The 18,958-nt window shown below is 37.2% G+C and overlaps 1 protein-coding gene and 1 long non-coding RNA gene across 8 annotated transcripts in view; one reads left to right on the plus strand and one right to left on the minus strand.

Moving 5' to 3' along the window:
- ndst2a (N-deacetylase/N-sulfotransferase (heparan glucosaminyl) 2a) overlaps window positions 1-18,958 on the plus strand; it is a 123,387-nt gene that overhangs the window by 8,685 nt on the left and 95,744 nt on the right. For 2 of the 7 annotated variants that reach the window (XM_048204675.1, XM_048204681.1), the window contains exons 2-3: window positions 7,647-7,717; window positions 16,810-16,914. The exons of 2 other annotated variants lie outside the window; for them this stretch is intronic. The gene's annotated coding sequence lies outside the window, so the exon portion shown is untranslated. Of the gene's footprint in view, window positions 1-7,646; window positions 7,718-16,809; window positions 16,915-17,901; window positions 18,020-18,958 lie in introns of all 7 variants that reach the window. 3 more of the 7 variants (XM_048204674.1, XM_048204680.1, XM_048204676.1) reach the window with 2 other exon arrangements.
- The window catches only part of LOC125276816, a 29,383-nt gene that overhangs the window by 1,224 nt on the left and 9,201 nt on the right, over window positions 1-18,958 (minus strand). The gene's annotated exons all lie outside the window — the stretch shown is intronic.

Here is an 18,958-nt window from a genome sequence, read left to right on the forward strand (position 1 = left end):
TGAACTGATTTGGATTCACTAAACTTGTCGCTTCAATTCAAGGTCAGGTATTCCTCCAAGGTGGCTCTTTAAAAATTTTATTGTAATAGGTGGAGAGATTGAACTCAGTGAGGCAGCTGCATTGACATATTTGGAGATTTCAAATGACTGTTTCTTTGTAGTTGGTGTGTAATTTAACTTCCAAAAGTTGATCTTTGCCCCCTTTTTTTTTTAATGCTGCTTTCAGCATTTAAGCTTGTTTAGATGACTTCTTTATTAACGATATCCACACATTTTTTAATTTGTATTAGAATGCAATTAAACAATAAAAAATATAAAGTGTAATGTAATGTTTGTGTGTGTGTGTGTGTGTGTGTGTGTGTGTGTGTGTGTGTGTGTGTGTAAATATATAATATATATATATATATATATATATATATATATATATATATATATATATATATATATATATATATATATATATATATATAATATAATATAATATAATTTTTTTTAATTTATTTTTTTTATTAAATTTCGTAAGTTTAGTATTCATTCAGCATTCAGATATCCATCACAGTTTCCCAAAGCATTGTATTCCCTTCATGAACCTCCATTTGGGAAACCCTGATTCATTATAATTTTGGACTCTTAAAACTTATGACAGGTTGAGGTCCTCTCTCACCTGTGAATAAGGGTAATGTTATTTTGTTTTCCCCTAAAGAGTAAGACAATCCCATGGCTTATTTGTATGCCTGCTGACGGCTTCATTTCCAGGCTTTATTTCCATAAGGTTTTATTTGATTGAGAATAATGTTTCAAGAGTTAAATCAATTGCTGTGCACTTTTCCTGACTGCTGAGATACAGACTGTTATTACTCAGACTTCGCACACATTCAGCATTTTGGGATGCTCTCCTCTTTAAAGTGATACTTATGTCTATATGCTCTTCAGAGGAAAGAAATCGTTAAGTGGTTGCTGTTGCTATTACTTTTTTTAGCAGAGCATGAATTCTTGGGAGACACAGTACTGTGGATGTTTCATAATATATTTTCTTGAGTTCGCATGGCAATTTTTTTTTTTTTTTTTTGAAATCTGCATTTTTGTTTAAACAACATGCATATCATCGTTATCAGATAAAAATCTTGCATGTCCAAAACTGCAACTTTTCAGGAAATAATAATTAAAAAATGTAAAAGCAAGCATTGAAAAATGGAGATAAGAATTACTACAGAACAAGATATGATTAATGTATGACAAAAGGCATTTTCACTGATAAACTAGTTCATCAAATTTAAAGTTCCGGAATTGCACAGAAACTGCATTGCAAAAATTTCCCAAAATGTCATTTGTGTGGAAATATTAAGTAAACATGACAGCCAGAGACAGAACATGCTGAAGACGGACACAGAAAGGAGAGGAGAGCACAGACACTCCAGCAGAGAAAACACTGTACCAGGCACAGCAAGCTCACTGTTCACGATGCTCGAAATGTTGGAAGAAAAATATATTGTATTGGGGTGGGGGTTAATATGAATGTCTCTAAAGGGAACTGACTGTCTTCAGAAAAGTTTTGATAGCATTTTCTTTTCCTCTTACCTCTGTAAAATGCCTATTAAGGTAGTGAATAAGTCTCTGATGTCCCCAGAATGTGTATGTGAAGTTTTAGCTCAAAATACCCACAGATCGTTTTTTTATAGCATGTTAAAATTGCCACTTTTTGGAGTTAAGCGTGCCGTTTTTGCTCAGTGCACATGCAAATGAGCTGCTGCGCTGAGCCTAAGAGGGTGGAGCTTAAAGAGCTGATTTTCTGGTGTCAGGATTTAGTCGGTATGCACTATAACATGCAACGTCAACTGGCGGCCCGCGGGCCAAATCCGGCCCGCCAGAGATTTCCATCCGGCCCCCAGAATAATACTGAATTCAGGAATAGCCTTGTAAGAGGAAAAAAGTTTAGGGCTGGTCCGAATACCATTTTTTGAGCTTCGAAGCTTCGGTAGTAATGAACATCGACTCTTCGGAGAGAGGGGCTGAACATATTTTTCTCTCTAATAAAGGCAGGAATCTGTGTCTGTATGTCCGTTTGCATTTTTATTATTTCGAGAACCGTTCATCCAATCGACTTCACAAGGCAGTGCAGTGTCGCATTTGGTGCAATATAGATGGACACGCGAGACGCGACACATTCAGAATTAATAAACTTTTTGTAAACTACAGTCAGAACAGCGCGAGCGGGAAGCGGCGCACCTCACGCGGGCAGGGCTTATGCTCCGAGAACGGACACTGCACTAGTGATATAAAACGCACACACACAGGTCTGTTAAATTAAGCAATACTTTTAAGGTAGTCTAATATTTTTCTGACTAACAAATTGGCACAGTAAGGGTAGATTTAAATAAAGAAAAACGAAATTTAAATAAAGAAAAAACGAAATTTAAACAAAGAAAAAACGAAATTTATATAAACAAAAACGAAATTTAAATAAAGAAAAAACGAAATTTAAATAAAGAAAAATGAAATTTAAATAAAGAAAAACGAAATTAAGTTAAATTAAAAACGAGATTAATTTAGATTGATAATAACGGGTAAAAATGCTAATACATTTTGTTTCTATTATTGTATTTTCCACAGTGTCAAAGCAACAAAACACAAGCTCAGACATGCACTTCGGTCCATACAAACTCCGCTGTTCTGAACACTCCCGTTGCTGGAACACGCGTTGGTTCTATTTCTAGCATGCACGCGTTTTCCGCGTGGCTCGAGCGCGCCTGAGACGCGTGTCTCAGTGTGCAAACTCCAACCTGTTAAATATGGGAGCCGAAATAAAAACGGACACGCCACGCAGCTGAGACGCTCACGCAGCCAGTGTGTCGCCGGCCTTATTCAAGGGGGAATGAGAATCGTTTCGCGGGGGATCCCAGGTGTGCAAAAAATAAAAATAAAAAATATTCGAATGTCAAATTTTCAAATCGAATACCAACCCACCGAACGAATATTTGAATATTCGGGTCCGTTCCATATTTGTTTATTTTTAAATCTAACGAAAAAAAAAAACCCTTCTGAAAAGTAGCTTGTGCCGTAGCCTGCCTTCAGTCAAGAATGACGATAAACGCGTTCTCTCATTGAACATCTTTTATTGTTTCACGTGCTCATTTTTTCACAAATGTCAAAATTTTCCTTGCCTGGGATTAGCGCACAATTGCGTGACAGTGATGGACAGCTTGACAGCCTCACAAATATGAAGCCTAAAATATCGCTATCGCCCCCTGGTGGCTTGCTGCAGTACAGGTAATATGTAAAAAATAAAATAAATTTGGAATTAGAATTAGTATATCAAATAATAACATATTAGGATACAATTCGAATTTTATTTTATATTACGAGTATCTGGCCCTTACAGTGTCTGCAGAGAAAAATTCTGGCCCTATAGTTGATGACCCCTGCACTATAATGTCAGAAACTGTGAATATATGCTGCATGGAGATATAACAGGTATAGTTTAGTTCAATTACGGTTATAATTTGTCTTGTCTTCTTGTTTTTATCCATTATATTAGTTTGTACTAATATAGTGGATAAAAACAAGACGACAATATTTTCTTATAGACAATAATACTAAGACAATATTTTCAATATTCCTGTTGTACCGGACCCGTTCGACTTTACCGAAGAGTTTTATGACATTTATTGTACTTCACACAAAAGACGAAGCGTCCGTTTTTACTCTATAAAATCACTGTAAGAGCTTAATAAAACAGTGCAAGTGTGCATTAAAATATTATCCATAAACTCTCTCTCTCTCTCCCTTGCATTATCATCAACTTACACAGCGAAGTACACAGAAACACTCATTACAACTAACAGTAAATAAATATATAAAGACCTTTTCGGGTGGTGCTTAATAAACTGGTAAATTTTATATCCGTAAATCAACTCCGATGAACTGTAATAAAGTGCTCTCACTTTCATTACTGCCGTATCCAGTATGACTCTGGAGACAGTAAGCTGGATCACAAACAGTTTAGTGATCTATCCTTGAGTAACAACTTTTAAGCACAACCTCTGTTTTGTAGTGTCCCTTTTGATTCTTTTTTGTTTTCACGTCAGGTGGCCATGATTACCTGCCAGAATGGATAAGTTAACAGCTGTCAGTGTCATGGATGTTTTGCAGCACGAAATCTGACTGAACGGATATAGACTGGAATAGTGTTGTCAAAAGTACTGGTACTTCGGTACCAAGTCGGTTACTGAAATTTTGAAAATGTGACGATACCAGCATTTCTGTAGTACCGGTAGTACCGAGAATCCGGATATATTCGGTACCCACTGATAGGGCTGTGCTAGTATTTACTTGAATATGACACGAGTGAAGCACAAAGCTTTGTTTACAGAAGAAATAATAGGTTAGCAATTAAATGTGACATCGCAGCCATGGAAACATTTTGGTTAATGCCGAATAAGAGAGGTGCGTGAGTCCATACATTTAAGCTTCGTATTCTGTTTTCCGAATCGCGATCTGGTCACCTGATTAGCAGAGAATTTAACAATATTCCATTAGTTATTCCACTGAACATGGAATCTGTTTCTTTTCCCAAATCTTCACTCACGCAGGGGATTATAACGTTTCTTTCGTTCGCATTTAGGCCTATTATAGGCTATTCGCATTATTTACTGTGGTAAAGTAGAAAAAACACCGTAGGACAGAAACCTTTGTGCTTGCACGTCAGTTTCTATTTAACAGAGTATGTGCTTGTTATTTAGACTTTATAAGGCGCGTCAAGTTTATTTGTATATATCGCGTTTCACACACCAGTGATTTTTACTTTCGTTTTCTCTGGCAGCGCTAAATCAAACATAGCCAATGTCTTGCCCCTGCGGAGGATAAAACACGCTCTTCAGACCTTTTACAACAAGTGTCAGTTGCTTGTAACATCAGGAGATAACAAAGATATTATTAAAGAGAAATGGTCTCTTTCCTGCTCGTGTCCCACATCCCTCTCAAAGCGCAAAGCGGCTATATCAAAGTAATAACGGTACGCGTCTTTGTGTAGTGTGTTGTTTCTCTGACGGAATAGCTAAAATAAACACGCACGTCTGTTACCCCTGTTGAAAAAACGAGCATATGCTAGTAAAGTAGGTTTTGAAGCTGGTATGCTGGTTTGAGCTGGTTTATGCTGGTCCAGGACCAGCTTAGGACTAAGTATGGACCAGTTTAGGACCAGCATTTGACCAGCATACAGCTTCAAAACCTACCTTACCAGCATATGCTGATTTTTTTTTTCAACAGTACACAATGGATGTTTGAGCATTTAAATTTTTTTTTTTTTTTTTTAGATTTCAAAATTTATTTCATTGAGGTAGCCTATATATACACACACAAACACACACACTCCAAATCATATTTAATGTTTTTAAAATAGGCTATATAAAATAGTAAAATAGTTCCAATAGATTTTACTGTGGTACCGAAATTGGTACCGAGAACCGTAAAATTTTCATGGTATCGGTACCGACTACTGGAATTTTGGTACCGTGACAACACTAGACTGGAAAATAAAGGTCATTTGCATTTATTTTATCTACGGTCGTCAGATCTATAATTCTGAAGTGAAATAAAGTAGCAGGTAAGATTACATATATATGACACTGGACCACAAAACCAGTCATAAGTCGCATGGGTATATTTGTAGCAATAGCCAACAATACATTGTATGGGTCATATTTATCGATTTTTCTTTTATGCCAAAAATCATTAGGATATTAAGACCATGTTCCATGAAGATATTTTGTAAATGTATCATAAATGTATTTTTGTGATTGGATATGCATTGCTAAGGACTTCATTTGGACAACTTTAACTGTTTTGTATTGTCCCTTTGTATTGACAATCGTTCACAAAGAAGTCCGGTTTGAAATTATTTGCACAGACATAAACAAATTTTGGTAGAATTGAGGGAGCATTTTTTTCAAACAAAATGAATCCACCTCGTCTTCAGCGGCTCAGATTTAGGGAGTAAATGGAGAGAGCTATGTGGATTAATCCATCCAGCTACAGAACACCTAAAATGCTTGTGAGACATTCTCGTCAGTGCAGCAATGGGGATCTGTGTAAACTGGCTGTGAACTCACTTAGGGCGGGTCTATGTTAAAATGGCACTGTCTGTCAACATTCATGGGCGGGGCCTGTGGCTAATGTGACATCACACTGCCAGGGATCTGGAAACGGCTTGTTCTGAGACACTGCTTATAATTTCTGGGGATTAAAAAAAAGGACTGGTTGGATTTTTATCATTATAGGGTGGTTGTGTACACACACTGCCAACACATTTGTAGCCAAACACCATGCAAAAGTGAATTTTGCATAATAGGACCCCTTTAATTTTTAAATCTGAAGCTGACACAGCATCCTAAACATTTAGTACATTTTTTTTGCAGCAATTACAAGAAAATGCAGAGGAAATGTAAGAACATGTCCTGTGTGAATGCCCCCTTAAACTTTTTCTCACTTCCACTGTTGACAAGGATGGAAAAGCAGTCAGTAACACTATAAAGTAATAGCTATTTGCTTTGTTTAGAAAATGCTAGTTTTCCAAAGTGACATGCAGAGCAACAATTGCAGGGACAGTCCACCTGGAGCAATCTTAGGTTAATTGCTTTTCTCAAAGGCATAATGGCAGTGGAGGGAATTTGTAATCTCTGTAATGACACCATTAAATGTTGCATCAGATATTAAAGATCATTTTTCTGTACAACTTGGTCATGCCTTAGTCATCCCAAGACAATTTGACTGTTGCATCTGCCTATGTAATTTTCTGCAAATGAGAAAAGGAAATTTTGTTGAGCACTACATTTTTTTAGGTTATATTAAATGGTTAGCTAACTAATTTCAGAAATGTTGTGTTTTTGAAAGTACTTTTCTATAATTTAATAAAAATGTTCTGACTTTGACTTGCCAATCATGATAAACTGTTTTTTTTTTTTTTTTAAGCACTTCTGTCATCATTCTAGTAAAAATAGAAAATGGGAGATGTGAGGGTCTGTAGGGAATAATCTCCTGGACTCTTGAGGACCTTAGAGGGAAAAAGGGTTGAGTGCCACAATGAATCATTTTTCACTTTAAGTAGAGCTGCACAGTATCGGGAAAAAACTGACAATATTTTGTTTTTCTGCAATATGAAAACAGTTCCACAAGATGACCTGAATAGCTCTATTTGGAAAGAATTAATCATTGTAGAATGATTGGGGTGATTTTGTGTGGATAAATGAAATAGAAAATGAATTTTTTTTCAGGTATGTCTAACAGTAAGGTACAGAAATTCAATAATCAAATGTAAAATGACAGTATTCACTGTATTTATTAATATTGATATTTGTTAAAGCTTCAAAAGTGATTTTCTCTTTGTATTTTGTTTTTTTTATTTAAGATTAATGACGGACAGCAGCAGGAATATTAGGCTGCTGTCACTTTAAAACTGAACACACTGATCCAATATAATGATACACATCCATTTTCTTTCTCAATTGTTTGTTCACATATGCCATAAGCAAATGGTTTATAATCGCTTGAATGTCTAAGCTGACATGCTAAAACGATATATTGTGCAGCCCTAATATTAAGTAAAAAGTGGTTGATTTAGTTTTGAGATTTTATTTTTTATTTTTTTTCAGTGTTATTGTCAGTGTCATGGATGTTTTGCAGCGCGAAATCTGACTGAACGAATATAGACTGGAAAATAAAGGTAATTTGCATTTATTTTATCTACGTTCGTCAGATCTATAATTCTGAAGTGAAATAAAGTAGCAGGTAAGATTACATATATATGACCCTGGACCACAAAACCAGCCAACAATACATTGTATGGGTCAAAATTATTGATTATCGTGCGTGCGTGCGTACGTGCAGTTTCTTTCTAGGAAAAGATGTAGACCTAGGCATAGCCTATAAAGTTTCCACCTCAATAATAAAGCTGTGAATGTTTAGTGTGAGTGCACACAGGCACGTCTACTTCATAATACAACATAAAAGCTACCTTTTAGTGAGCAAATGTGTCGCCCTCACCGTGTAGTGGCTTGGATTTCCAAGGGGAATCGGATATGCGTGTTTAGACGTAGGTCGCATGTCCAGAGATCGGATATGTATCTGATTAAAACCACATTTGGAAGTGGCTCAGATGGGATGCGAAAAAATTGGATCTCGTGCAGTTTTTTGTGTGCAACTAATTCCGATCTGTGTCAGATGTGAGCAAAAAATCTGATTTTTGTGCCTTAGTGTGGTTTGTTGCAAGTATGTGTTTGTACTGTTTGCGTGGTGATGCTGACAAAGCCATAGGGCTTTCAGTCCATTTTTTTTTTTAAATTATGCAACAATGCATGCATAATTATTTTGCAAGTTGATATTCTGATCATATTTTTTTTGCCAAGCATATATTTCAATTTTCTTTTCATTTTTAGTCCATCTCCTATCCTGAAAAGTCTGTCTTGCAGAGATGGATTAAAAATGATCTTCCAAAACTTACAGCCAGATTCTGGAAGATAAATTCTTCAAACAGTGGTACAAGAGGATGTGGTACTGGTCCTTCAAGAGTTGGTCTCAATCTGTCTGTCTGTCTATAAAGCCTATACAAAAATCTTCATGTATTTTACTACACTTCAGTATGTGATTCTTATTAAGTGGGCGTCATTTTTTAGGATTCTTTACCTAACCTTTACCTAAAAGTCTCTTAGAACCTGACACCTTGCACTTCTGTAGACTGGAAAATGGTGGCGCTGGAGACTAAAGGGTTCCTGATGGACACTTAATTCTTCACCTTAATTCTTAATTATTTTGCCGTTAACATGTGTCTTTTCTTCTCCACCTGGTTTTGTCTGACCCTGCTGACCCAATGAGCGTTTTACTGTCCAATGGTCATGCCTTAACTTTGCAATTTCTAGTATTGCATTAGTATTGCAACCTTCTCATTGGCATTTAATAATTTTTGACTTTTCAGTCTGAGCTAAATCTCTTTTTGGCTCAATTTATCTGTAAAAGATAACCTGCTTAATAATTATAAGGCTTTTTCACTCCCAGCCTTCATGAACAATTATATTTCACTTATAAATTATTAAATACAAAATTAATAGTAGTTATTAATATTGATGTGGTTTAGAGTTGGTAAAATGTGCTTGGAAAAAAAAATATGATCAGAATATTAACTTAATAATTATGCACACACTGTAGAGAGGTGGTAACCTCTGCTGAAATGGAGTTTTATGACACTTAAAGGTGCTAAAGAGGATGTTTTGTTTTATACATTTTTGCAATATTACTTGAAACTGTCTTTACTAACTGATAAAAGACTATTTATTAGGTGCACTGAAAGGAATAATATTAATATACATCATCTGTGCACGAGGTAGGGCCTTAAAAACATCAGCCAATCGTTTACGCGATGATCGTATTGATGATCGTATTGGCCCTCTGGCTTGTCAATCACTGCCATTACGTTCCTTGTGCGAGGCGTGCGTGGCTGCGCGCTCCAGTAACTTTCCACACTCTACAGGCGCCGCATGCAATGTTTTTGTCAGAAGACAGGAGTAACAACTGCAGATTATGAGTTACCTGCGGTGAGTCCGACATAATGAATCCACTAACACGACACAGCGAATGCCGGTGGTAAACACTCGTGTTCCAATACTCGTGCACGAGTTTTGGGAGGCGTTCCCTCGAAATGAGTTGTGGAGGAGGGGGGTTGTTCTTACGCATGCGCTCATTTCAAAAACTCAGTAACAGTCTTTGGTTTCTCAGTTGACGAAAAGATCCTCTTTAGCACCTTTAACTACAAGCTTCAATCACTGTATGCGACTTTTGGAACACACTAGGGATGGGCATTTCAAGCAAAAATAATATTCGAAAATCGCTGGGAATTATTCGATTATTATTCGAAAATCGCACCCCTCCCCCACACAAACAGAGAGAGGGAGAGAAACCATTCACGCTTTCAATCTGTATGATATTGATAAACTGTTTAATTCATTGAAGAATATGCTGTCTTAACTCAAACCATATAATGATTGTAATGTGCTAAAACATATTAATATGTTCGTTAATATAAGTACGTAAAATCCGTACGGCCATTCATAACGGTGCGAAGCATAGCGAGCGTTTTCAATTAATTCCTACGTTGAGCTTCCGTAGGAATAAACTGAAAACGCTCGCTCTCTGCCAGTGGACTATCAGTGTCGCTCGCTCGCTCGCAGCATTCGCCTCGCTTTTGTCCAGTCCGGCACCTTATAGTGGACACGCACCATGAATGACTGAGGGGATTTTACTTTCACTTTCAAATTAGCGCCAATTTGAGAGTGGTGACAAGTGATGATACCGATGTTTTTCCTGAACACAGGCAACACATACTATCGCAGCAAGCATACCTCAAGCCATATTGATTTTAGGCTGCCCAAATGCATTATATCATTGTGAACAGCCTGAATAACGGCACGTGTGTCATGTGAACATTGATTTTAACGTCTCTGTTATATGCCACCGCCACGCTTGTCTATGTTCTGCTGTTGTCTAAGAGTTGATTGACAGCTTTTCAGGTGCGTTATTGGCAGCGCGCCACCCTCTGGTTACATGAACTTGTCACCATTGAAAACATGAGGATTTTTTTAAGACGACAATCGCACAACCTATTCGATATTCTATAATTAAATCAACTAATCGAATATTCGAAAATCGTGACACATCCCTAGAACACACTTTAGATATTTTGAAGGAATCGCAGCTAGTCCCACACAGTAAACAGGATGGCCTGGTTTAGTTTTGATTGCTAGTTTTAAAAAAAAGTGAAGTTGAGCAGTTTTATTTTCCAGTCTGGCTTTGAGCTGTAATGGACTTGCTTAAAATCCCTGAGAAAAATTCATACTCATTGTCTGCACATAAAGGAACTGCCTATTTCATCATTTGGGATTTGACGGAATGTCAAGGGAACATGTGCATTAAGAACAGGTGGCTTACCTCTTTAAGACCAAGAGACTTTTGAATGGTAATGGCTTGCAGAACACACACAGACGACTGTAAACCCTTGGATTACTGTCAGTCTTTTTAACAGTTTTTTCAGTTGCTGTTCTCAGGAATGTGAGAATACATCTGTTGACCTCATTTAGCCTCATTAAAGACAGACTGCTTGTAAACTCTGTTGTCATATTCCTAAATCTTTGATACAGGGCTCAGTGTTAATTTGTTTAGGAGCACTCATGCCCCCCAAAGTGTAATTATTTGTATGGACACAGTTAATTGAATTAAGAATTGCCATACAATTCAAAAACGCAAAACATTCTTCATACATGACAAAAGACATTTGATGTCTTCACAGAAATTTGTATTATTTTACTTGACAGGCTTCCTTGGATTGCAGCCCTGACTGATCACATTATGACCATCTGATTTATTAAAAAACAAAAGAGAGAGAGAGAGAAAATTGGCCAATACCGGTTGTGGATAAGCAAATTTATTTGTTGTTTATTTGCTCTATTAAAATTAAAATTAAGCCATATTGGCCACATAGGGCGGTTTAGTGTACTGGTAATCTATTAGTGCCCCATGTTGTTGTCAAATAACGTCATATATTCTTTTCACATAAAATATATGGCAGTTTGGAGGTCCTTCCATAGCCAATGACGGCGCACATCCCCTGAGACTTCCATACTACCTCAGGTGTTTGGGCCGAGCAAACACACTCGCTTTAGCTGGCATGACTCAGTGTGACTGAGTGACTCAGTGTACTTGCTGTTGAAACATTTTTGAGAATGTTGCATGTGGTTTTTCTTTCGTTTTCACTGCTTGTTTCTTTCAGAGCTGTTTAGGTACAGTGTCTCGATCTTTTTCTCTGTCCTGTAGTCCTTTCTGTCCTTTGCTTTCTATGTCCATCTCTGTTCTTTTCTCTGGTGTTCCTGTTTTATAGTGCGTGTCCTAGCGGAGCCTCTCGGCTGATCGGGCTTTGTTTCAGACTGAATGAGCGCAGTGTGGAGGCAGGCTGCCGGATAAACAGCAGGATCTGCAACAAGCAGTCACAGCTCGCTCTCCCACTTATGCTCTCTCTCCGTCTCGCTCTCTTTCTCCCTCACAGCACTCCACAGGAGGGAGAGAAGCGTGATGAGCTTCTCTGTTTACTGGCCTCTTCTTCTCTGTTGAGCTGCATGCATGTTTTATTACACTGCCATCAGAAGCACAAAAACAAGCATTTGTGTGCAAGAATTAGCCACTCCTCTGAGAAAATCCTCCACCGTTTTTGTGTCCCTTCACGCTGCGTGCGTAATTTAGACGCCGCAGGTTTTTCATTTCCCTTTTCGTCTGTTTTGGTATTTAAGCCAATGTCGACTCATGCCCTGCTTATAGTCTTTTGGTAATACGATTGTATTTTGTGCCTCGCATGGATATCATTTGGAAGGAGTTCTGCTTCTTGCTTGGATTATCACCAAACACGAGCAGAAATTCCAGTTGGCAGATGGATGAGATGAGAAATGCTTTTAGCCAATGACAAGATACTGTCTCAATGCCTCCTGGCAGAATTAACTGCTCAACTTCTGTTGCATTGCAAATGAAGTGAAGCACTCGTACCATGTTTGACTGTTTAAGATCCTTATCATTCAAAAATGAAACCTTTGCTCTGTCCGCTATAAACAGTCTTGACATGATTAAAGTTTTTGTGCTATAAAAAGATAAAGAGGACAGATGTATTGTTCCCTTTACTGCTCAGCTTGATAAAGTTTACCAGAAATGGCACTCGTAATGCATTTTACTTGCGTAATGTGACACTTTTCAGAAAAAATGGTAGCAAGACTTGATTTTTATCCACTGCGAAATGATTGTTAAAAGTGGCCTGTATATGGTTAGAGGTTGAAAAAATGAAAGAGCTTGTTAATGTCAGCTGAACAGATAAGTCAGAGGCGGAGTAAGTTGTATTTTTTTTTTTTTTTGTCTTTGGAATAACATGATGTTTGGAAAACAAGATGTTTCTTCCCCATCTTTAGTTTTTCTCCCACTTATTGAATGTTTATACGCTTGTTAATCTGGACTTTTTATCAGGTTTTTCCATCTGAATGGTTTTGAGGCAAAGTTAATTTATTTTTATTTTTTTTTATACATAAGATAATAAATAGTGTTCTGTGAATTAATTTTATGTTGGATATTACATGTTATATGTCTATTTATGGACACAGTTATTAGTTAATAGTAATTCATTTACATTTGTATGGTATTGCTTTTATTTGAAAGTAAAAAATTAAAGTGAGATCCTTGATGTAGTGTTATCAGAAGTACTGACCGTGATACAAGTCGGTACTGAAATTTGAAAACATTTGATTCTATGAGCGCTGATGAGCGGATTCGTAAACAACTGATTGGACTTTGTGTTCATGCACTCATCAGATATGTCTGATTGGCTACAATGATCAACGCACGGGAGCGTTTGAAAGTACCATGGAAGTGTTTGGGAGTGGAACCATTTGAGAGCTCTACTTTCAAACACTCCCATGTGTATCTGTGTAAGTGCTCGGTGAGGAGCGTCATTGATGTCCATTTACAACATGTTTTTGAAGCGTTGATCATTGAAGCCAGTCACAGACATATCTGATGAGCGTGTGAACACAATTGCCAATCAGGTGTTTACAAATCTGCTCAACAGCGCTCAGTTCACATTATTAAAATTTCAGTACCGACTTGGTATCGCGGTCGGTACTTTTGACAACACTGTTTTGGTGTAAAGGGGGAACATTGAATGCATCCTTGCTGAAATTCAAGTATTAAGTATTAATTAAAAATTATATCTCATATTTAAAGGTGCCCTAGATTCAAAAATTGAATTTACCTCGGCATAGTTAAATAACAAGAGTTCAGTACATGGAAAAGACATACAGTGAGTCTCAAACTCCATTGTTTCCTCCTCCTTATATAAATCTCATTTGTTTAAAAGACCTCCGAAGAACAGGCGAATCTTAACATAACACCGACTGTTATGTAACAGTCTGGGTGTACGCCCCCAATATATGCATATGCCAGCCCATGTTCCCAACATTATGAAAGGCATTAGACAAGGGCAGAACATCTGGATGTGCACAGCTGAATCTTCAGACTAGGTAAGCAAGCAAGGACAATAGCAAAAAAATGGCAGATGGAGCAATAATAACTGACATGATTCATGATAACATGATATTTTTAGTGATATTTGTAAATTGTCTTTCTAAATGTTTCGTTAGCATGTTGCTAATGTACTGTTAAATGTGGTTAAAGTTACCATCGTTTCTTACTGTATTCACAGAGACAAGAGCCGTCGCTATTTTCATTTTTAAACACTTGCAGTCTGTATAATGCATAAACACAACTTCATTCTTTATAAATCTCTCCAACAGTGTAGCATTAGCTGTTAGCCACGGAGCATAGCCTCAAACTCATTCAATGTAAACATCAAAATAAACACTGTACTTACACAATTAGACATGCTGCATGACGAACACTTTGTAAAGATCCATTTTGAGGGTTATATTAGCTGTTTGAACTTTTTTTTATGTTGTTTAAGGCAAGCGCGAGCTCTTGGGGCGTGGAGCACGAGATTTAAAGGGCCACACACCCTGAATCGGCTCATTTCTAATTATGCCCCAAAGTAGGCAGTTAAAAAACTGAATAAAAAAAAATCTATGGGGTATTTTGAGCTGAAACTTCACAGACCCATTCAGGGGACACCTTAGACTTATATTACATCTTTTAAAAAAAAGTTCTAGGGCACCTTTAACATTCTGCAAAAATCAGATGACAGCATGGATAAACTTACCCCAGTATAGTGGAACAAGATTGCATCCTCTCATGATTTTAGGTTTTATGCTATAACTAAATAACCAAATGTTCCCACTTATTTCCCTTAATAATCTGGATGATTCATTATAATCCTGTTATTTGCCTGGAAAATCCAGCCTCACCGCTGCACCGCTGTGTCGCCATTGAATCAATTCGATTTCTAGGGCGGAGCAAATCCGAGCAAACAGGAAGCGGAGTAAACCAATCAGAGAAGGGCGGATATGACATTAGCAAAGCAACGAGCGGAGCTAACTGATATATTAAGCTTTTCCCAAAGCCAGTGGGAAGCAACGTGAAAACGTCTTCTTTTAAAATAAAAGCTTCTAGTGCTGTCAGCTGCTGGGGTTTTAATGACTTAATGTGTTTTTGGTCATTTAAAACTGAATTCACGGCTGAATAGAACAAACTCTCGGGTCTCACGTGCGCCATGTATGTTGATATTGAAGGGACTTTCGCTGCACTAGAGTGACGCTGTTTGCGTCACTGAAATAAACGAATCTGATTGCACGGTACGGTTTGGAGTTGACTCGAGGCACGACAGAGGGCGGACTGACCAGACTGGTATATCTTGTAGAAGATGTATCATTCTGGACTTGCCAGACAATCCTGTTATTGCTTAAGTAGAGCATCTTCCTCAATTTAACCCTACCAATGAATTGTTCACAACGGTCATTTTTAGCTCTCATGTTTTTATAATAGCTGTGATGTGTTATGTAGGACTGACGAACAGAACCTGAGATGTTCCCTCATTCCCAACACAGGGACTCATTGTTGGCACTTTTGCTCCTCCATTTAAGCACACTTAATTAGTGCCATGTAAACAAATGGGACTTGCTGGGCTCCTATAGAAATACAGAGTGCTCATTGAACAGAGTCTAATTTGTGTGTATGTGTGAAAGATAGTGAGGTGAGCGGGGACCACAATTCAGACTCGGGGCTTTTTTGGCATGATTTACATTTACAGATTGTGCACCTGTAGAGACTGCTGTTCTCTGATGTTGAGAGTTGAAGCATACATTTCCAAGTTTAATGAGCTCTTGTATTAATGAGCACTGTATTATTGCAGATTCAAGGTTGTGGAGAATGACAATAAGAAAAATTCTTGTTTTCTGTGCTACGTTGTCTTCATGAAACTTGTCTTTATTTTCCAGGGATTTGGAGGATTTGCATCACACCTCTTTAATATTTCATTGATGGTCTAGTTATGCTGTTTGATCATCAGATGTAACCTGCTTTATTTGGATTAATTAAGATCATGATTATTAATCCCTTAAACCCACGTTTTAATTGCACTTGACGAGTGAGTAATTGTTGGCATTATGTGGCATGCATTTTGTTTACACTCTACCACAAACAGGGTTTTGCCAGGTGCTTTGAAAATGTTCCAAGAGCCAATTATGACAATAATTCAATGTGCTAAAAGTTTGACAAATTAAAAAAAAAAAAAATCACAAAGCATAGGATTTAATTGAGCATGATGTTTTGTTTTTGCACTATTAGACACAAGTCTTGTCACTGTGGTTAGCTTGGGCTGTTTCCTTTCTACAATCCTTTGCCAAACCTGAAAAGATTCACTTCTTTGAAATGAAATTGATTGCTACATGTTGATTTGAAAACAAAAACAAAATGAGTGCCTAATGCCTCCGAAATGCCATAAAAAATAATTACAAAATTCTAATTTTTTCTAAAGTAATTGTATTCAACTTTTTTTCTTGAGTTACATATTTGTTTGTTTGTTTGTTTTTTTAATTAATTTAACAATGCTTACCCAGAAAACTTGACACAATTATTCAAGTCTTCAGTGACAGAAGTTGCATTCATGTTCTTAGCTTGTGCTCTTATCACATAAGTGGCAATTTCCAGGACAGGTAGCTAGAACAAATGTTGCATGCTAAGTACAACACTGTTTGGAAGAAACAATACAAGAAAACTACAAAAATTCTTTGTCATTTATATAGTGACCGAAGATCAAACGTCACTAAGAAGCGTCTCTTGTTTTAATAGGTTGCTGCTCCTGACCATTTAACTATGGAAACTCATGTTCTTCCGGAGTCTCTTCATTTCACAGCCCACGATGTACATCTTTAATTGTGAGAAATTCAGTCTCAGGTGGGTTTTCTATACATATAATGTATGGGTCAATGACGTGACGGGTCATTTTTTTTGTCCAAAGGCCTTGTAATATTTTAAAAACTTGTACTAAATATAAAATGTTTGATTGTCCTTTTAGCTAGCTAGATATCAGCCTGTTAGCATCGTTTAAAAATATATCGTTATTCAGTATAACCAAAAGCGTCATTCGGTAAAACCGAAATTTTGGTTAAACCGATTTTTTTGGTGACATTTTGTCCATCTTGTAAAATATGACAAAATGAGTGTTCATTGATTATAAAAACCACATCATCTCATTAACACTTAATAAAACTTCAAAATGAATTAAATCTCCATTATGTTTTTTTTTTTACACTTTTAAAAACCTTATTCGTCAATGACCCGTATATAGGATAGTGAACGTATAGGATTGTCTAAGGAGTTGTTTAACTTAATGTACTCACTCAACCAGGCTGTAGCAGAATTCATGGCTTTTATAAAAAGTTGAGAATTCATCATACTTGTGTCTAAGATTTCATTTAGATTGTGAAGCTTATTGCTATGTGAAAATATTGTGCATGTCTTTTGAATGGACACATTTGAACTAGCATGTCTTTTTGAGACCATACTAGGACAAAATCTCCATTGTTCGGGATGAAGGAAGGCTTTGGATGCATGGACCATCAAAACATTAATCCTCCATATTGGAGTGTCATGTAGTGTCAGTGGTACCAAATGGTTCTTTTGTCACTTCTTATTGCCTATTGTGGGATCAGTCGCTTGCTGGCTTTCCTTTTACCCAGCAGGGTGCCGTCCTGGCAAGCACTCTTCTCTCTCAAATCGAAACCCTTAGCGCTTGCTGTTTTGAGGCGCCATTGTTTAAAGATCTTGGCTAGAATCTCCAATTAGAGGACTCTTCTCTCTACCTTTTTATATTAGAAATAAGCCTTCCCTATCCTAAAGCCACTCCCTCTTTCTCTCAGTTGAGTTCATCTGTGTTTGCAGGCCAACTGTTGGACGTCTGTGCAGCTGTCACAGACATGACACGGAGGTAGCGGTGTGACACTGCTGTCATTCTGTTTGTGTAGCCAACCATTTATACATCAGCCTGGGTGACTCACAGGTGAAGTCTTGTTTCCTTTGCTTGAAGGCCTGTTGTAACTCCAGAAATTTGTATGTATTTTTTATATTTATGGGTATCTTGAATAATTAAATATTAAAGATAATTAGAGCTTTATTTTCCTTTCAAATTGAGGTAGCATCATTAGTTTTAAAAATCAAGGCATGCTTTATAAAGTTTGTGTTTTTAAAGCATGCCTTGATTGTATTAAACTAATGATGGTACCTGCGTTTGAAGGGAAAATCATCTTATTTTTATCCATTTCAGAGAAATGAATAAAAAAATGTATTGAATGTTGTCAAAAGACAGAAAAATATAGAGATTTTTATTTATTTTTGCTGTCAACCAGCCCTAGGAGCTAGCCATCTTTTGGTTTTGAACTTTAAAAAGAGAAAGACCTTGCCACAAACAAATTAAAGTGCACAATCCAAACAAACATACATATGCTTAATTTTGTTGAGGTCACTGCATGCATAATGTAAGCAGATGAACATACAGAAACACACAGGCTTATTCAGAGACTTCTGAGGTCACAGTCTTGTTGAAGTTTTGTGTAATGTACTGTGCTCTGGAAAAAATTTAAAATCTGCAAATTCATTTTTCATATGCCAGTGGGGCTGTTTGAGATATAAGTTCTTGTTCTAATTGTTGATGGCCAGGCACTGCAAGGAAGAGATTGCTTTTTTTTCCCGCCACCCCCTTCTGTTGGCTCTCAGTAGGAAGTCCGTCTGTACTGGCCTTTATGCCAGCAGGTGTGTGCCACACTGAAGTGTGTGTGTGTGTGTGTTGTGGCAGTGTGGTGTTATACTGTGGAGAATAATGGTGTTCAATTGAATTCATCATCTGTTCTTTTCCACATTTGAAGAAAATAAGATTAAATAGGTGGCACTGGATGTCAAAAGGAAACATAAGGGCTCTCCTCCTGTTGTGAGTCACACACCG

The sequence above is a fragment of the Megalobrama amblycephala genome, linkage group LG10 (genome assembly GCF_018812025.1).
Source record: "Megalobrama amblycephala isolate DHTTF-2021 linkage group LG10, ASM1881202v1, whole genome shotgun sequence".
In the NCBI taxonomy this organism is placed as follows: Eukaryota; Metazoa; Chordata; class Actinopteri; order Cypriniformes; family Xenocyprididae; genus Megalobrama; species Megalobrama amblycephala.